An 18,328-nucleotide genomic window follows, 5' to 3' on the forward strand; every position below is an offset into this window, starting at 1 on the left:
AAGAAAAATAAAAAGAAAGAAGGAAAGAGAAAGAAAGAAAGAAAGAAAGAAAGAAAGAAAGAAAGAAAGAAAGAAAGAAAGAAAGAAAGAGAAAGAAAGAAAGAAAGAAAGAAAGAAAGAAAGAAAGAAAGAAAGAAAGAAAGAAAGAGAAAGAAAGAAAGAAAGAAAGAAAGAAAGAAAGAAAGAAAGAAAGAAAGAAAAAGAAAGAAGAAAGAAAGAAAGAAAGAAAGAAAGAAAGAAAGAAAGAAAGAAAGAAAGAAAGAAAGAAAAAGAAAGAAAGAAAGAAAGAAAGAAAGAAAGAAAGAAAGAAAGAAAAAGAAAGTAAGAAAGAAAGAAAGAAAGAAAGAAAGGAAGGAAGGAAGGAAGGAAGGAAGGAAGAAAGGAAGAAAGAAAGAAAGAAAGAAAGAAAGAAAGAAAGAAAGAAAGAAAGAAAGAAAGAAAGAAAGAAAGAAAGAAAGAAAGAAAGAAAGAAAAAGAAAGAAAGAAAGAAAGAAAGAAAGAAAGAAAGAAAGAAAGAAAGAAAGAAAGAAAGAAAGAAAAAGAAAGAAAGAAAGAAAGAAAGAAAGAAAGAAAGAAAAGAGAAAGAAAGAAAGAAAGGAAGAGGAAGGAAGGAAGGAAGGAAGGAAGGAAGGAAGGAGGAAGGAAGGAAGGAAGAAGAAAGAAAGAAGGAAAGAAATATCTACAACCTTGAGTGAAATTCTTACAGACAAATGGAGTATAGCTTTGCCTGTGGGTTGAAAAAGACTTGGAAATATTAGCGGATGCTGTTTTGTTCAGCTGCTTTACTGTCTGCAAGCACTCAACTGTGATAATGATAGGAAACAGTTAAAAACAAGTATAAAAACTTTCTAGAAGGGGAAATAGCAATTGACTGATACTGCTTATTTTAAATTTGAACAGTTAGAAAATTAATGAGCAGAAACAAAATCCAAATTTCCTGAGTTTGTTTCCAAGACAATTGTCTAAATTTAGTCTCTATGTTTTAAAAAGTTCACAAACTAAAATAAAAATAATTTTAAAAAGTGTTTGCTTTCTTCATCATTTGTTGCTAGCATGACCCAAGACAAGTTTCTGGAACATTTTGCCTAAGGGCCAGAGTAATAATTTCAGTCTGAATGTAAAGTACTATCCAGCAATCTGTCCTAGATCTTGACATAAGAATTGGCCAAGTAGACTTTTTTTCTGTTCTCTTTTATTAAAACAGTATTTCAAAGGGTAGTTTTCCAAAAAAGGCAGGGAATTGGATCTGCCCTTTTCAAAGATCAGATGATGGTAAGTTTTAGCATTTATGTGGTAGCACCAAAGAGGCATGACCTAGTCAAGCAGAGGCAGCTTAACAGATGATATGAAGTGTAAATGCTGAAGATCTGCTTCAGTGTGCCTGGTAAGTATTATAAGTATGGATTATTCCCACTTTGTAGATGTGGAAGCAAATCAGGAAGATCATGACTAGATTTAGACCAGAACTCGGTGTTAGAGACAGGGTTAGCATTTGAAAGCCGATTGCTCTCAGTTTTGCTCATGAACTCCAGCTGCTGGCTGTGCTGTGAGGTACCTGGCACTCCTGCGGCTGGCAGTCACACCACAGGTGGCCCAGCCCTGATGTCCATGGCTCTGAAGGCATCGCTTTTCGGCTCTGAGATCTGACCCGCAGCGTCACCAGCTGCGAGTCCTTGCCCACGTGGCTATGCCGCAGCAGGCCGCGGCCAGAGCTAAGAATGAGTCTTTTCACAGAAATTCTTAGTTTCACTAGGGATGTACTGTTAGCATAGCATTCCCCCCCCCCGACTGTGCATCCAGATATAGCGAACCATCAAGGCTACCTTCAGTTAATGCCTGTCTGCCCATGTCTCAGATCTCCACAGAACCAGGAGACCAGCAGCCAGGCTGTCCTGCGCCCCAGAGCTCAGCTGGGAATGGCCGTGTGAGGGACTACAAGCAGCGTCATTGTGGGGAGGAAAACAGTGGCACTGATGCACAGTAAAATACCAGAAAAACCATTTTATCAAACAAAGCCTTGAGTGGACTCCATGGACTGTGAAAGCTTTTGTCTGAAAGACGGAGGTGTCAGTTTTTATGTTCCATTGACCGACCAAAGGTGGTGTGAGCAGCCGTGATCTCATAAATGTATGGAATATAATAAGCAGAGTGTTTTAAAACTCTTTTAAAAACCTGGAGGAACCGAATTTGACTTTATTTTGATCTTGGTGCGTAGAGGCAAATGCCAGCCAGAAGAGGGAGCACATGTCAACTGGAAGACTATTCCCAGAGCTCCCCTGACCCAACTCATCATTCTGCTGACGAATACAGCCATGTTGGCAAAATAAATAAAGGAGATAAATCATGGCTTGCCTTCTGCATAAAGGGCAAAGCTGATAAGAATCAGATACTTGCCTACCCTGCTGAACTGCCTTAGCAGAAGGATTTCCACGTTTAAGAGTAGCTGGATTTGAGACAGAAATGTGTGTCATTGTGCTTTCCTGTACATCTCTCAGCTCATGAGAGCAGCGGTAGGCTCCTTGCTGGGCTCTCTTACTTTCAGCTCACAGGGATCACGTATGTGTAGCATGAGTCACTCCTTTCTCCAAAGAGGCCGCGACCATAAATTAGTTTTCCCAACTCTCTCTCAACTCTCTTCCCTTTTTCGCCCTCTTTCTGTGACCCTTTTCTCACGACGGCTTTCGCTTAGCCTTATTTCTCCTGCTGCTCTCTTCCCCAGCTCTTTGCCCAGCCTCACCTCGTTAGGCTCCTGCACCCAACGAAGACAGGAGGCTGCAGGGGTCTGGCTGCTGGTGACAGCTGTGCCGCGGTGGGGTGGCTCACCCCGTGCCCAGGGCAGCCCCGCTGCCTCCAGCTGCTGCTGGCCGCCGCTGCCCCTGGGGCAGCTCCGCTCAGCGCTGGCAGAGGTGCCGCTTCCCCGCCACGTGGGACTTTCTGACATCTTTTCCCACTGGACAACGGCTCCGAATAGTTATCTTGGCATCGAGACCGAGCAGCTACGGCCGTAGGGTGCCTCGGAGGAGTTACATGTGTGTAATTGGGAAGCACTGATTCATCCAAGAGGGACTTATCACTCTTCCTTCAGTTTAGCACTCAACTGTGGTTGTGTGTGTGTTTATTTTCCTCCCTTTTTAACTTTTTCACCCTGCCCATATTTCATGTATTTCTCTTTTATTTTCCTTCCCCTTCACTACTTATGCTCTGTCCCCACCAGCCTCCACTTTTTGCTCTTGTTTGCCACGTTCTTTACTCTCCACTGTTTCCTATTGTTCCTCTTGTTTTCTTTAGCTGCCCCCCTTCCACATTTTCTTTCTTTCACTTTCTTGCTCTTTACTCTTGTTCCCATCTCTTTGCCCCTAATCCCATCTCCAAAGTGACAGCTCACATCTTCATTCTGCCAGAAAATAGTCCCGCTTTTAAAATTAACATCTATTTTTCTTTCTCCTACTCTTCATGCCACTTAGTACACCTTTCCCCGTTTGAAAGGAATAGTCGCTGAGCAGGGTTGCAAACTTGTTTTTAATGTTCAGAATTAAACAAGGGTTTCAGGAATATTAATTTGATAAATTATTTTCTCATTAATGTTTAATATGTTTACTTCTCAAATAGTCATTGTATTATGTTACAGCATATTTCACTTCTAACAGCAATCAATGAACGTATAAATAACAAACTTAAAATAATAAAAATTCACTTGTTACCAAACTGAAGATATTTTGAAAGGATAGAGCTTGGCATACACAAAACTCAGATATATTTGCAAATCTCGTTTTCATTTCAATTTTTCTGATCATATATGTCAATCATGTTTCTGCACATATAAATCAAGATGCTAGGTATAAGTATTCATTTTTTTTTTAATTTGTCCTATAATGTGATTTTTTTCCAGATATTTTTCAAGCTGAACCAAAACCAGAAAACTTTCTTCCTTGTTATATTATTAAGACCAACAGAAGAGATATAACTGACAGTTTTATTTACATACTATAGTGGAGCAAGAGACCATTAGGCTTTACATAGTGTAGAGTAACTAATATTATTCTTTTCCATCTTTTTTTTCTTTATGAGCCATTGAGCCCTTGATCTTTTTAAACAACACTAGGTCAAGTCACCTATCTAAGGAATAGTTTGCTAGAGAAAACAAAAAAGCAATGCAGTCTGATAGTCTTCAGATGCACTTTGTACCTTGTTATTTTAGTGTCAGCTATTGACAGATGTAGCTGGGGAATTTTCTGGTCCTCTTAGCAGCAACAGTTCAATCTTATATGGCACTTTTCACATCAGAGCACGTTACAAATAGCATTATCATCCCTTCTTTGCTAGCACAGGAGATTGGGTAGTGTAGGGATAACTGACAGGTTGTGGGTAAAGGAAAACTGGCTGGAAGAAATAAAATTTCGGTAAAAGACAAACACGAAATTACATCTTGCAATGACACTTTTCCCCAAAATATGATAAAAGAAGAACATTTCAAACCCTGCTGAAATTCACTATTCCTTGATCTGGCTTTAGATAGAGTTGCAAAAATAGTGAAATTAGAGTAACTTTTACTTGTACCATTTTGGATTAGTCCAGGTTTTAGTCCATTTTTTTTCATTTTTTTTTCCTCTTTGCTTTTTTTTTTTTTTTCCTAAAGTGCAAGTTCAGTCTCCGAGGAAACATTCCGTCTCTACCACACAAGTGGTAAATAAAATCTACAAATAAATTCTACTATTTCCCCAAATGCATAGGATACAAAAAAATGTATTCATTAGTGTGAGATATAAAAATGTACACTCACACTTCTGAAATCTCGGGCTGTTCATTTCACACTTGTGCCAAAGGCAAACAAACATAATTCTAACTGGCAGCTGGACGACATTCCAGGCAGCCACCACATTAATTCACTCACCTCCATCAGGCTCCGCTTGCAACCTGCACAGCTTGCTGCCAGGAAGCCTGGCAATAAATTCGAAGTCTAAATACCAAACAAGGTAGAAAATACCATGCAATGCGTTATTCCAAAGGACAAAATGGGCTTGCTCGATAGGAATACCAAAGAAGGGGCTTTTCTACCGGCTTTTGGCGTTTGTATTATTGCACCTGTGGAAGTTGGGAGCTGCTCACATAAAGCATAGATTTCCGTTGGTGGCCGAAGTCTTCATTTTTAACTCAAAATTGGAGACATTTTGTCAGTGCAGTCTATAGCTGGTTTGATTAAAATTAAGGGTGTGTATTGATGGTTTGCCAACCTCTGATAACACCTGATGTGGTTATAAGGGCTTGCAACAACTGTGTATTTTGCTGCTTCTGGAGACAAGTGTTGCATACACCACATAGCAGCTCTGCAACATCTGTCGTTGCAGGGCTGCTTACTTTCTCTTCAACAAAATGTATGTGAGAATGGAAGGCAAGTACCAAATAATAGCACCATTTATGGTTATATATTTATTTACTTGTATGTATGCATATGTACACAAAACCATTCCATTCTTCTGTCAAACTGTAAGTCATCAAGATGAAAAACAAGAATTAAAAAGCAATTCTGTTCTTGGAGAAAACAGCATGCACCTCTCTTGCTTAACAGCAACTGCACAAAAAAATGGCCACTGTCTCAAAAGAGATACATTCTCATCAAGGCACAGCTAAGTTCCACAACAGAGGCATCACAAATCCAAAGTTTTGCAATATTGGCTATTTTGCTACTTTGTCAAGTTCACCTTTTGGGGGGGCAGTTGTGTATTCTGAAACAAAATGAACGCAATATGTTAATTTTTATTTCCCTGCAATGATTTTCAGGAGTCTGGTCTGGAAGAACACCCAGCAATTGAAAAGCCTTCCAAGTTCTCAGGTTCTTGTGAGCACGAAGATGTGGGCTGGAAAACTCAAGGGAACAACTGTCAGAAAAGGTTATGACAGTTTTGGCTTAAGGTTGCACTCAGCACACAGAAAAGTCAGCCATTCTTTACATTCGGGCCCCGGCCAAAAGTAAGTGGAACAAATGGGATAGTAAAGGAAGAAAATCATTCTCAGAGCTGCAGCAGGCACTTTAAGTTTTACTTTGCGTTTCGGGCAAAGTTGCTGACAATAATTTCATGCAAGCTGCTTCCGCCCATGTTAGTTTTACTGGCTTTGGTTTCGTTCACCGCCTTTAGGGATGGCAAAAAAACCTCGCTCTGTTTGATTAGCCTTCTATCTCAACTTTATCTTTTTAGAGTTTTGCAAAGCTGATAAAAATACAGAAGTTCACACAGAACAATTTATTTGGATTTCAGCCAAGCCTTTGATAAATTTGTGTGTCATGAGCTTCTGTATCAGCAAAAGTAGCTCATTTTTGAACAGGAGGATAAGAAGTCCTTTAAAATATATTTTACACCTTGGAGAAGTGCTGTAGTAAGTTAAACCTTACACACTGTGATCTATAAATTTCTCAGACTTTCTTTGAATTAACACCTACTCCACGTTACGCCAATGACTTATTTTCGGAGCTTGTGGTGTATGTGTGGGGGTGTCCAGCACACGATATCCACTTTTCTTATTTTCCTGAAGTCTTACCAGGACCTCCACCTGTAGGCTGTTTATTATATCGAGTGGCTGTAGTTTCTGTAGAATTAGAGCTAAAATGAGCTTGCTAACATAAATTGAATTCAATCCCTGTTTATTCCTCTTTCCAAATGCTAATTGCACTACATTTCCTGTCATTGGACCCTTGCCTTGGATGGATTTTTGTACTGCAGGGTATAAACTGTGCAAATGTCTCTTTTTTTTTCTCTTTTTTTTTTTTTGACAGCATAGTTGAAAACTTTCCCTTCGTAACTTTGAGTTACTACACTCTCCACGAGGACTGATGCTTTCCAGTCCCATGCTTTTCTTCGTTATGATTTTCTGCATCTCTGAATAGTTTAAATTGTTTTGTGGACTTCCTAAAATACCAACATCGGCTAAGGAGACTACAGGGTCAACAGGTCCTGCTATAATGACTAACTAGACAAGGACTAAGTGCTGCATCCCTTTCACATTTAAAACTCCTGTTGACCTCAAGAAACCGTAGGGAGATAGTCTGGTTTTAACTGTCTTCACCTCAGAAAGGGTATTCACTGCGTAAAGAGGACCGGAGACAAGATTACTGCACTTGAGGAACAACTCGGAGAAGTATCTCTTCATTTGCATTTGCAAGTCTTTCCCCGTTTGAGTTTTTTTTTTTTCCTGCCATATGCCGAGCATTAAATGGCAACTTTTTGGCAATTTTAAACTGAATTTCTTTTTACACAAAATTACATTATTCTGCTGTATTTTTGTTCTATTTTCTTAGTGAAGATTTAAAATCTGAACTACGGAATAAGAGCTGCTTTTGGGCAGGGGGAGTGGGGGTGCAGTGTTCAGTTTTGAAAAGTCTCAAGATTTTATCTTGAGTTTCAATATTTGCTTCTTCCTTTATAACTGCCATTGTTGGACATGAATGAACCCGTGACCGTTTTAAGTTTTTTCCTTTTTTTTTTTTTTTTAAACTGGGTTTCTACCTCTTACATTCGTAACATCTGAAAATATAAACGCTAAATTGATAAAGGGCTAAAACTTTAAATATTCCTTTCTTTTTTTTTTTTTTCTTTTCTTTTCTTTTCTTTTCTTTTCTTTTTTTTTCTCTCCTGGAAGTTAAGATTTTTAAGCCAGTCTCATTATTTTTGAAGCCCGTAGAACACCAGTTTTAGGGTTAGCGAAACTATGTAAGGAAAGGAAAGGAAAGGAAAGGAAAGGAAAGGAAAGGAAAGGAAAGGAAAGGAAAGGAAAGGAAAGGAAAGGAAAGGAAAGGAAAGGAAAGGAAAGGAAAGGAAAGGAAAGGAAAGGAAAGGAAAGGAAAGGAAAGGAAAGGAAAGGAAAGGAAAGGAAAGGAAAGGAAAGGAAAGGAAAGGAAAGGAAAGGAAAGGAAAGGAAAGGAAAGGAAAGGAAAGGAAAGGAAAGGAAAGGAAAGGAAAGGAAAGGAAAGGAAAGGAAAAAGGAAAGGGCCATAATTAAGGTACTCAATTATCATTTTCAATGATGTCCATACTGTGTTTGCTAAGATTACAGGTCAAAAATCTGTTGTTTTGTTTGTTTGTTTGTTTTCCAGCTGCCAACCTGCATCTTCCACCTGAGATTTGAAAGTAAAAAATACTCACTCTGCCTCGTAGGCAACAAAGATTCTGCAATAGGAAATCAGCTGACAATTTTGTTGATGATGTGCAAAACAGAATAAGAGCCAGCTCACCTTCCCAGGGCTCCCTGGCTCCGCAGTGCTAACAACAGTAAAATCAGGCTTCGGGTCAGGAAAGCCAGCAGCTCTAATTGCAGGATCCACGGGAACGGCCCCGTTGAGTGCAGGTGGGTGCGTTAATGTACAGCTTTGCTGACCGTAGCCTGCCTTAAGCCCCCAGCGCTCAGCTCTGGGCTGTGCCCGGCAGCTGGCTCTGCCTGGCCGCTGGTGCTGGGCTCCCACCGCTCTGCCCCAGCACCACCAGGCTGCCGCCCTTCCCTGCTGGTGGAGAGGACAGAGGGGAGCTGCCCGGCTTGTGGGGACAAGATGTTGTGAGTGGGAATGCCAGCACAGCCGAGATGTTCCCTGGAATTAGGGACTGGAGCGAACAGTGCCTGGCTCTCCCGTGTGGCTGAGCGGCAGCCACAATCTCCCTCATGAGCAAGGGTGGGTGTTTTTCTTTCTTCCTGTCCCTAACAAAGAATTGACGGTCACTTGAAGAAAGAGGTCTTCCTCTTCCTAAATGAACTCTGCACAAAACTTCACCGTGATCTCCAGGGGTTTTAAAGTGTTTGTGGCTCTTCCTCCTGCCCACAGGAGAGGGAGAGCGAGGCACGAACCGGGGCTACGAGTCGCAGTTTGCTCACAGCCTGGGAAGAGCAACCACATGCATGAGCAGTTGCAACCCCTTACAAGGTTAAAATCTTGCCTGTGGCAAGGATTAGTTTAGTGAAAATGCATAAATAACATGGGTTTGTCTGCAATGATACATTCGGGTGTCTGACTCAGTATTATTACCCAGAATAATTAACTCAGCAATGGGGAAAACACACATATGCACAAATGAGGCGCTGATATTCATGAGATAAATTTCATTTATCATGAACTGTCTCACCTGCCTTCTGTTCTGTGTGCCATCAAGGCCTCTGAGACTAACTTGAAGAAGCCTGAAATTCATTAAGAATCAAATAACTAAAAATACAAATTGCCAGTTTTCCTTTCTACTTTAGAGGTGGAACAAGCATGGGTCTTGGATAAAGAGATATTTAGCATTGCATCTGGGATAGATTCAATGGGGAGAACAGTGCAGGAGAGGGAGGGTTTCAGAGAGAGCAGAATGACAAATTACAGCATTATTAAATAAGGAGAAGCTATTCTGGGGTTCATTTTAGATTATTCTTAAATTGTAAAACATTCTCTTCTGGGTTGTCTAATTGGACTCATGTAAAATCAGTAGCCTGATTTTAGAAGACAGATTTGAAAATATTCTCAGAATAAAACCATAGTTACCATTTAGATGTTAAATAGAAGGGTCCCGAGAAAGAATAAGGATAGGTAGGAGAAGGGTTTTACCGTGCTCGGTTTGGGGTGGGTGTATTACTTACAAGCACATCTCTCTGTTGCCTCAGATCATAGACTGCATCCCTTGCGCAAGGGGCTTCTCCAGAACTTTATTTTTACCCCCAGCATTTTGGAGATGACTTTATTGGCAAACACTGTAAAAAGTCACAGATGTCTGTCATTGAAAGAAATGAACTTTATGCAGTTTGTTTCTTCCCACAGGAGTAGACAGCCATATCATTCCTTCTGGACATTTGCCAAATCCTTTTGGATAATTGGATAGAGATGCCGTGGACTTGTGAACAGTTGTATTTCTGCTGTGAACCCACAGTAGCTCTGTTTTATTTTTTTTCCACTGTGAACCTTGCTTGAGGAATGCTTGCTCTGTGGGCTTTATCTGCTCCTTCCTGGTAGGATTACTGAATGCTGTGCTGGCTTGCGATGTAGTGAAGCCATGTGAAGTGACATTAGCGGCCACGGGAGGATCTCTGGAGACATTAGCACACACACTGCCCTCGGATATCTGCTGAGCAAAGTAGGCTGAAGAAGAAGGAGGCATCCTCATTGCACCGGGCAAGAAGAAATAGTGATGTGGCAGAGCACTTCTCATCACATAGGCTGAGAAAGAAAAACCCTGCTCTGCTTTCAACAAGGGAAAGGAAGGACTTGGCTTTGCTTCTGCAAATACATATGGAAGGGAATAAAAAGACTAGCCCTAGCAGATACGCATCTGCTGCTGCAGAGCCATGTGCTACATGCCTTGAGTCAGGCAACAGGTCCTTCAACATCAAATGACAACGTTGGGAATTTTGCTCTAGTAAAGCTAAGACGTTTGGCCCATTAAAAATAACTAGATTATCCTTCAATTTTCAATCAGCTTTTCCAAGCCATATTCTTTTTCTTGTTTACATTCGTGTAAATCCATAGAGGAAGTAAGATGAAGTCATTAGTCCCTAGGTTACCCCATCGTAAAGGTTTGTTTTTCTAAATTCCATGACTCAGCTTTTAGGGACTTGGTTTGTTATCATTTCAGCAAACATTCTGAATCCCAGGAAAGTTCATCCCCTGGCAGTCTTTTTTTTCTGAAGGAGTTTGACACTAAGAAGGAATCAAAAACCACTTAGAAGGTTTTACTCAGGACTACAAATATTATGGAGGCACAAGTATTGCCAAGTGGTTAGCTGGAGGCCATATTCTGCAAATCCTAAAATCACAGGAGTATTGCTGTTTGCTTGAAAAAAAAAAACCTCACAATTTTAAGGACCGCTTATGTGAGTATGGATCTGCAGGATGTGGCCTTTTCTGGCAAGGCCAAAACCATGGCTTTGCTGCATGTAGTTAACCTACATTTTGTTTAAAGGTATCCCATCAGTAAAGTGGAAACAGATTTTTCTTAACTAAGTGCTTACAGTGAAATTTAAAAATGCTGCCCTTGACAGAGGTTAAACTGTTCCCTGCCTTGCTCTTATAAGCATTTTAAACTATCTACATTAAATACTGTAAATAGGAAATAGAAGGAATGAGGGTACAATCTAAGCAAAGTAAATGTGAAACAAAAGGGCGGTTTTGCTGTCCTTCCTAAAATGCATAAAAAGTCTGGCCATCTGCTTGTGTTTAACCAATAAAAAGTATGGTTTCACACCAAAAGAACAATTTATTCTGTGAATTAAGTCATTTTGAAGGCCTTATTAGGAATGGTCAGCCCTTGCACATGCAAGCAGAGTCAAGGGGTATATGCTTACCAATGCTAAATATTAAGTGCTTCCTAATAAATATATAAATAAATAGATAGATATTAAGTGCTTACTAATATAGATAGTGTTGCAAAACTGGGGTCAAAAGTGTATGGAACAAGTGGATGCTGTTCTGACTCAACACTGATCCAAGCAAAGCCCAAAGATCTGCACCACTGCCATAAAATAAATGACCCCCCTGGAAGTGGGGTCTGAAAAACCATGCCCAGTTTCTAATTTCCACAGCATCCCCTTCTATCGTGTTGCAGGGTTAAACATCTCGCTGCTTAGGCCCATCTCTCCTGCGTACTTTCTCTGAGGTCTTGCCTTGTTTTCTGAGTGAAGACAGTTGGGACTTTTTCCAGCATGGGTGTAGCTAGAAATGCTTACACACACCTCACTGAACCCATTGTGCTCCTGTCCACCCCCTCTCAATGTCAATATGCTCTGCATAACACGATCAGTAATGCGGTGGTGTAATTAGCTGCAGAGGTCTAACTGTGTGCTAATAAAAGGCCTAAGGAAAACAAAAATCTGTCTTCCAGCAGGAGTGCCTGTCTAAACATTTATTTCCAACCTCACAGGCTTTACGTAAAGATATAGTGCATCTCTTCCCTAATAATACCTATAAATAAATAAACACTGACTCCGGTGAATCATCACTCCTTAAAAAACTATGCAGTGACTTACTTTTTGGCTTTTCTTCTACTTATTTTATTGTTTCTACTTTCCTTTGCCTTGCCCTGCAGTTTTCTTTACTTTTTTCCCACCACTTTTTGTCATATTTCCTTTTACCTACTAATTTTCCCCCTTTAAATTCTAATTTTGCACCACCTTCAGTTTGGACATCACTTTCTTTTCTCTACCTAGTAAGATCTTCCTCTTCCATATTCTTCATTTTCCATATTCTTCATTTTCCTTATTCTTTCATTTTCCGTATTCTTCATTATTCCTTCATTTCACTTTGGGCAGCTGGCTGCCCTCGCTGTGTCACTCACCTCCAAACCCTTCTCCCCACAGCTCCCCCACCCCGTTTTCTATCTGGCTCTCTGCACCCTCTGTGGTTATAGCCCACCTGTACTTGGAAATCCCAACTGAATTGCATGGAAATCTCTCAGGGAAGCTTATCCTACGTTTCTCGTGTTTCCCTGAAGCAGCTGTGCAATGTATCAACTACACAAGGAAGGGCAGAGAATTTCCCTTAATGTGGCAAAATCCCTTAATGTGAAACTTTTAAGAGACAGGAAACGTAAGGTAAGTAAACAGGGCAGTATGAATACATACCAGTAGCAGGGATGCACACGTAAAGCTACAAAAAGCCCCTTTTTGAGTTGGCTTGTCAAGACAATGAAAAAAAAAAAAGTCCAAATTTTTAAAAAGACAAAATTATGAGAGAGGTAAGAAGCAACCAAAACTGGCTGTAAGCACATTTGTCTCCACAGCACATTTTACACCAAAAGAGAAATAACCCCTGGACAAAAAGTCCTCACCCAAAAAAACTCCAACTTACCAAAAGCGATTTAAAAAACTGACTCTATGTTCTTTGTGTTTCTTCAGTGTCTTCACACTTTTTCTTCACCTTTACATTTCTTATCTTTTTCTCTTTTGAGAGGTTTCCTCTTACAGTGTGCAGGAGTTGCTTTCGTCTGCTGTTCTCCTCTGCCTTTTTTGTGCGGTCTCACCCTTTCTCTCTGGATCACTCCTATTGCTCTTTCTCTTTCCTGTGTTCGCCAGTCTGACTCTTTGTGGGCTTTCTTTGTGTTCATCTTTTAACCCAGATGTTTCATCATACTTTCATCACCATAGAGGTCTTCTATGCTAGCTTCTTCCCACGCTACAAATTATGTATTTATACTCTGCTGGCATATTCACAGAAACAGCCTCCTTCTCTTTCACTTGCACGCACTCTCCTATGATCATGCATTACACCAGCACTTCAAAACTAAAATGAATATGTGGATATATGAAGATTTCCCCAATATGTGTTCATACATGCAAGCTCCACAAATCTATTCAAACCCTGCTCACAGGCTTGGTGCCAGAACCAGTTTATGTGGGAGTTGTAATGCAACCTCCCACAGCAACACATGTTCAACCTTTCTTCAGCACATGTACCCCACTTTCTTCTAGATTGTTTTTCCACATATGCGTGGAACCTCCTTCTCATGTGTTTTCTTCTTCCCTGTTTGTTCCATCCTCAGAGCCTTTCAAATAAAAAAGGTTCAGGTTTTGAGTGATTAGGTGTCAGCTAAGCTGAAAGTAGTTGGGGGAGCATTGTGAGGGAGAGAGTTTGTTCCTCCAGTTTGGAAAAGCTCTCCTGGTTTTCTCTTTATTGGTTTTAGTATATGTATATATACTAAATTTATATACCTGAAAAGGACAAGGGGCATCTTCATTTTGAAAAGTAGGATACTGGTAGCAGCTCATTAAGCAACTAGCCTAGTCCAGTATCCTTACTTGATCTTAGGAAAAATCTGCTTTGACTTTTCGGAGGACAGTATTTATAGAATGCTCCTGTCGCTCTTGTTTTTATGCTTTTGTACTTGCCCTCAGGCATGTCAGAGAAGGAACTAAAAACTCAAAATATTGTAAGTAAAAAAGAATGTTCTCAGGATAAGAGCAGTTTCATGACAGAAGTGAGGTTCCCTAAAGCACTGCAAGGAAGGACAAACATAACTATTGACTCTTATTTGACTAATGACTGTGTAAACGATACAGGGCTACCAACCCTTCTGGGGGCTAAGTGACACAAAAAGGCTCACACATTCTTCAACGGGTCTAATTTTATCAGGACTTGGGTGAAAATATTTTACATTTCTCCAGGTAATGTCCCCTCCTCTTGCCCACCGAGAGAAAGACAACAAGGAGATGGGACTTCCAGCCTTTTGCAGTCTACCTAAGGTACTGAAGGTCAGCAGAGCGCTCTTGGCACTGGAGATACCGGATGACATTGCAGCTACCTCCTTCCACCTACATTGCATGGGAGGGAAAGGCAAGCACCCACAGAGGGCACAGTTCAGTCTGACTGTCCCCTCAGCATGTGGCACGTACCAGCTACTCAGTGAGGATCTGGAGGAAGTGTTTCAGTGTGTACTTTGCCAAGAGCCCTTCAGAGTTGTGACTCTTGGCCTCTGCAATGTGCCCCTTGCCAACACCCTCTCAGCTCCTGTGAGACTTTCCCTTGTTGATTGCTGATGTGCTTAAAACCAGGATCTGAGTGAAGTTTATCCGAGCTGCCTGTTGTTGCCCTGTGCTTTCCCCTTTCAGTGCCTCCACCACACAACAAAACTGTGTGATCCAGGGCTGCCTTCAGCCCCCAAGCTGCTCTCAGGCTCTCCACACAACCCAATACCAACCTAGCTTGCACCTCAGCTTTGCTAGGAAATTTTTACAAGAAAAAATTTAGTCCTCCAGACCGCAGTGAAATGTTCTGGTGGCTGTGTTTCCTTGGATCAAAACTGTGGATCTGGTAAACACACAAGGAAGATCTCTTCTGGACAGGGTGCCCAAGTTTCTTTTTGATGGAAACCCAAGTATAGTGGAGCTGAGGAGGAAAGTGATATGTCATGAGAGTCAAATTTAACATGGGTTTCCTATGCGGATATGTTGCTTGCCTCATTTCAGGAACCCCAAAATGTTTCCAGGTCCACCAGCTGAGTGGTAACCTTAGCTCACCATGCCAGCCTGTCAGCAAGCCATAGTGGAAGATTTGCACCTCACTTGTGCACCAGGAACCTCACAGTGTTTCTTGTCTTACAGACAGAGGACTAGAAAGTAGGAGACTTAGACACTGACTCTGAGACCCGGTGCTTGTCTTACAGCCAGCTACAGCTGGTCATTGGTAGCAACTGGATTAGACCATCAATTAAAGGTTTGTATCACTTCAGACAGAAATATCAGCCACCTTCTAAACATCTAGTTATTATTTGCATAAAATGTTATCACATCCTTTTATAGTCACCTAATTTCTCCTACGGCAAACACCTTCCAGGCTGTTTCACCTGTACGCCAGTTATGCCACAGGAGAGACCCTTGTCCAATGGTTTTTCTTGAGAGCTGGGCATTGCCTTTGTTCAAACCCTGCGTAGTAGCTGCTTCCTCCCCTATTATGTGTGTGAAAAGCAGGTGCACACAATGCCCCTGAAGCCTGAACTCACAGAAGGCCCCATAAAAGCATTGTTTAGTCTCCGGCATTAAATAACGTCCAGGAGACTAGGACATGTCTACCTTGCAGATGAAGAAACTTCTGCCTGAGCCGGCGTGGGTTGATAAGCAGGAGCAATGTGCCTGAACGAACGGGTTCTGCCTTACGCCATCCAGCTGCCAGACCTTGTCTAGCTCATTTGCACGGCGGTGATCTGTATGTAGCATGCCAGCTTGCTGACGTGGCTCTCTGCTAGCTTGGGCATCGCTGCTGTGCTCCACATGGAGACAATGCTGAGCAGCATCTGTCTGCCAGGGCGCGGCGGTGGGCATGAGGAGGAGATGCAGCAGAGGGAAGGAAGGCTGGCTGCTGCCATGTTTTTATGGCCTTCTCATTTTACATTCTCATCATCTTATTTACATATGTTTTTATTACTTATGTTTGTGTTTTTTTTCCACAATGTTTTCTCTCTTTTCTCTTACTAGACTATGATAAATGTCAATTGACATTTTTCTTCGGGACTCGAATGCGTGGGAAAACCTTGGTGCAGCTACTGGAGAAAGAAACCATAGGAAGAAAACAACTTTGACATGATCCTGTCATTATGCCTATCAGGGAACATATCTCACAACTTTAAATGTAATGACCCTATCCAATAGGCAAGGATATAATATGCCACTAAAACAGGATTGAGACATTGCACCGATGACAGAAACATCCTTTTCTGTCAAGGTCACCCTTACCAACTGGATAAAAACACGCACTGGGAAGAGTATCTTGTGACATGGTGTAAGTTTAAGGACAGAAAGTCATAAACAACTTTCAACACAAACCTCTGACACTGCAAAATTAGACTGATTCTGTATACGTGGAATTTTAGCCAGAGCTGTGCTGTAGCACGAAAATACAAAAAATGGTCAAGAAGCACTCTGACAGAGAGAAAATCCAGCTATATGCTATTTCTAATTGGAGTTTAAAAAAAAAAAAAAAAAGTAAGCCTCTGACCAATGTATGAATGAAGTGACAATAATCCCTTTTTTTTTATTCTTATATGGCTGGTTTCAAGGCAGAGATTTGGAAAATACCTGAAAACAAACTTTTCAAGACAAAGATTTGCAACTGCTTATGTCCAGCTTTCTGATAGAGTAGACACGCATCAGAGAAAATCTTTGCTTGCCTCTCAAGAATACTGGAGCTACGTGGATGAGTTGGGCAGAGGGGGTAGTGTATGTAAGGGCAGCTGGATGAACAAAAATAGAAACTTTTGAGAGTAAGGCAGAGGCATTTTGGAATAGAAGTCTGTATCTGGAGAGGCAGACACAGAGCATACTGGCCAAACTACATCAAGGATATCCAGGAACCTGGTGAGCAGATGTGAGGCATGTGGGGAAATGTGGTCCAAGCAGCACAAGAGACTGAAAGACTGCAGCATCCCTAGTGGGCCTCGGAGCACCACAGGAATGGATCTTGGGAGCAAATGCACCAGAAGTTACAATTTTGAGCTGGAAGTTGCTTACACACTAAACATTCACACATCTTTTGCAAACGCAAAGTTAACGTGCTGTCACAGCTGACTGTAAATTTTGCTCACATGACTTTGCTTTTGTGCTGCGTGTTGTGAGTTGAGACTCTCTCAAGTGCGAGGCATTAACCTAACCTAGGGGTGTGTTAACGTGGGCAGCTGCAATCACCTGAACAGAGCATGAGGCTGTATCTCTGCAAAAAAACAAATAAAATATGTAGTCAGCCATTCCTGAATAAAGGAATAAGTGTACCAAGACCCTGAACAGCATCCTGAGGCTGCACACAATGCTGTCTGCATACTTCTGCATCCATAGCCTCAGCTGTGTTGTAATTGGGTACCTCCCCAGGACAAACTGTGATCTTGAAAAAACTCTGGGCATTGAAAAAGTAAATTCCTGTTGATATAACACAGCAGTGGGCAATCATGTATTTCTCTGAGACATTATTATTACAACATCAGGACATTTGCATCAGCACTACATTGAGAAACTACAGCCACCGGAAGGACTGAGTGCGAGACAGCCTCTTGGCACTATTAGGAGATAAACACTCATTAAACTCCTACGGGGAATATCCAGGACCCTGTGCTACAGCACAGTGTGGAGCAACAACTCGCCAAGCCCTGAGGAAAATACCTTAGATCCCACACACAGTTAAGGGAAGAAAAATAGAGAGAGATGATGTTAAAAGTGTTAAAATATGTATGATGCTAGAGACGTTAAGACTTCAAAGGCGTGTAACACTGCTATGCACATAAGTTGGCCATGCTATTGCACTTAATTTTGGTACGTCAAAGAAATGCAGTAAATGGAACATCAATATACATATATTTGCTATGGGAGCATTAGCATGGAATAATTTACCATAAAAAACTGTTGGCTGATACCAGTAATATCTGTGAAGGCCCATCTATGCTGCTGCAATAAATACAATGACAGCAGCTGGAGCAATAGCTATGCCACCTTTAATCTAAATAGCTCATACAACAACAGTGACTGTGCACAGGAACAAGATTCAGCAAAAGCTTCACTAATCTGCCAGGGATGAGTGACTTGTTTACATAGGTACCCATGCAAGTCACAAATTGTTGATGACACTGTCTGAAGTGGTGTGAGGATGCTTACTTCTACTCCAGAATGACTGACGAGGTGCTTGGTCAGAGCAGACACCATGCAAGGCTGAAGGAACACTGCCAGGCTATTGAATTGTCTAGACTCTCTCTCCACCCTTGCTTGAAAACTGAATGATCCAGGCTCTCATTGCCTTGTGCACTTACAGAAATCCACCTCCGGGCACCCCCTTGCCTCCACATGTGCTCCTTACAATCTTCTGGGACCGGTGGTGCCCAGGGAGGAGATGCCAGAGGACATCCCTCCT

General features: G+C 41.4%; 1 long non-coding RNA gene across 1 annotated transcript in view; it reads right to left on the reverse strand.

The window, feature by feature from the left end:
- Window positions 1–2,252: 2,252 nt before the first annotated feature.
- LOC310894248 overlaps window positions 2,253–18,328 on the reverse strand; it is a 42,145-nt gene continuing 26,069 nt past the window's right edge. Inside the window, exons 6-7 of the long non-coding RNA XR_014579713.1 lie at window positions 9,595–14,827; window positions 2,253–5,723 (exon numbers count right to left, since the gene is read on the reverse strand). This is a non-coding gene — a long non-coding RNA (uncharacterized lncRNA). The remainder of the gene's footprint in view (window positions 5,724–9,594; window positions 14,828–18,328) is intronic.

The sequence above is a fragment of the Anser anser genome, assembly GCF_964211835.1.
Source record: "Anser anser genome assembly, chromosome: 2".
Taxonomy (NCBI): Eukaryota; Metazoa; Chordata; class Aves; order Anseriformes; family Anatidae; genus Anser; species Anser anser.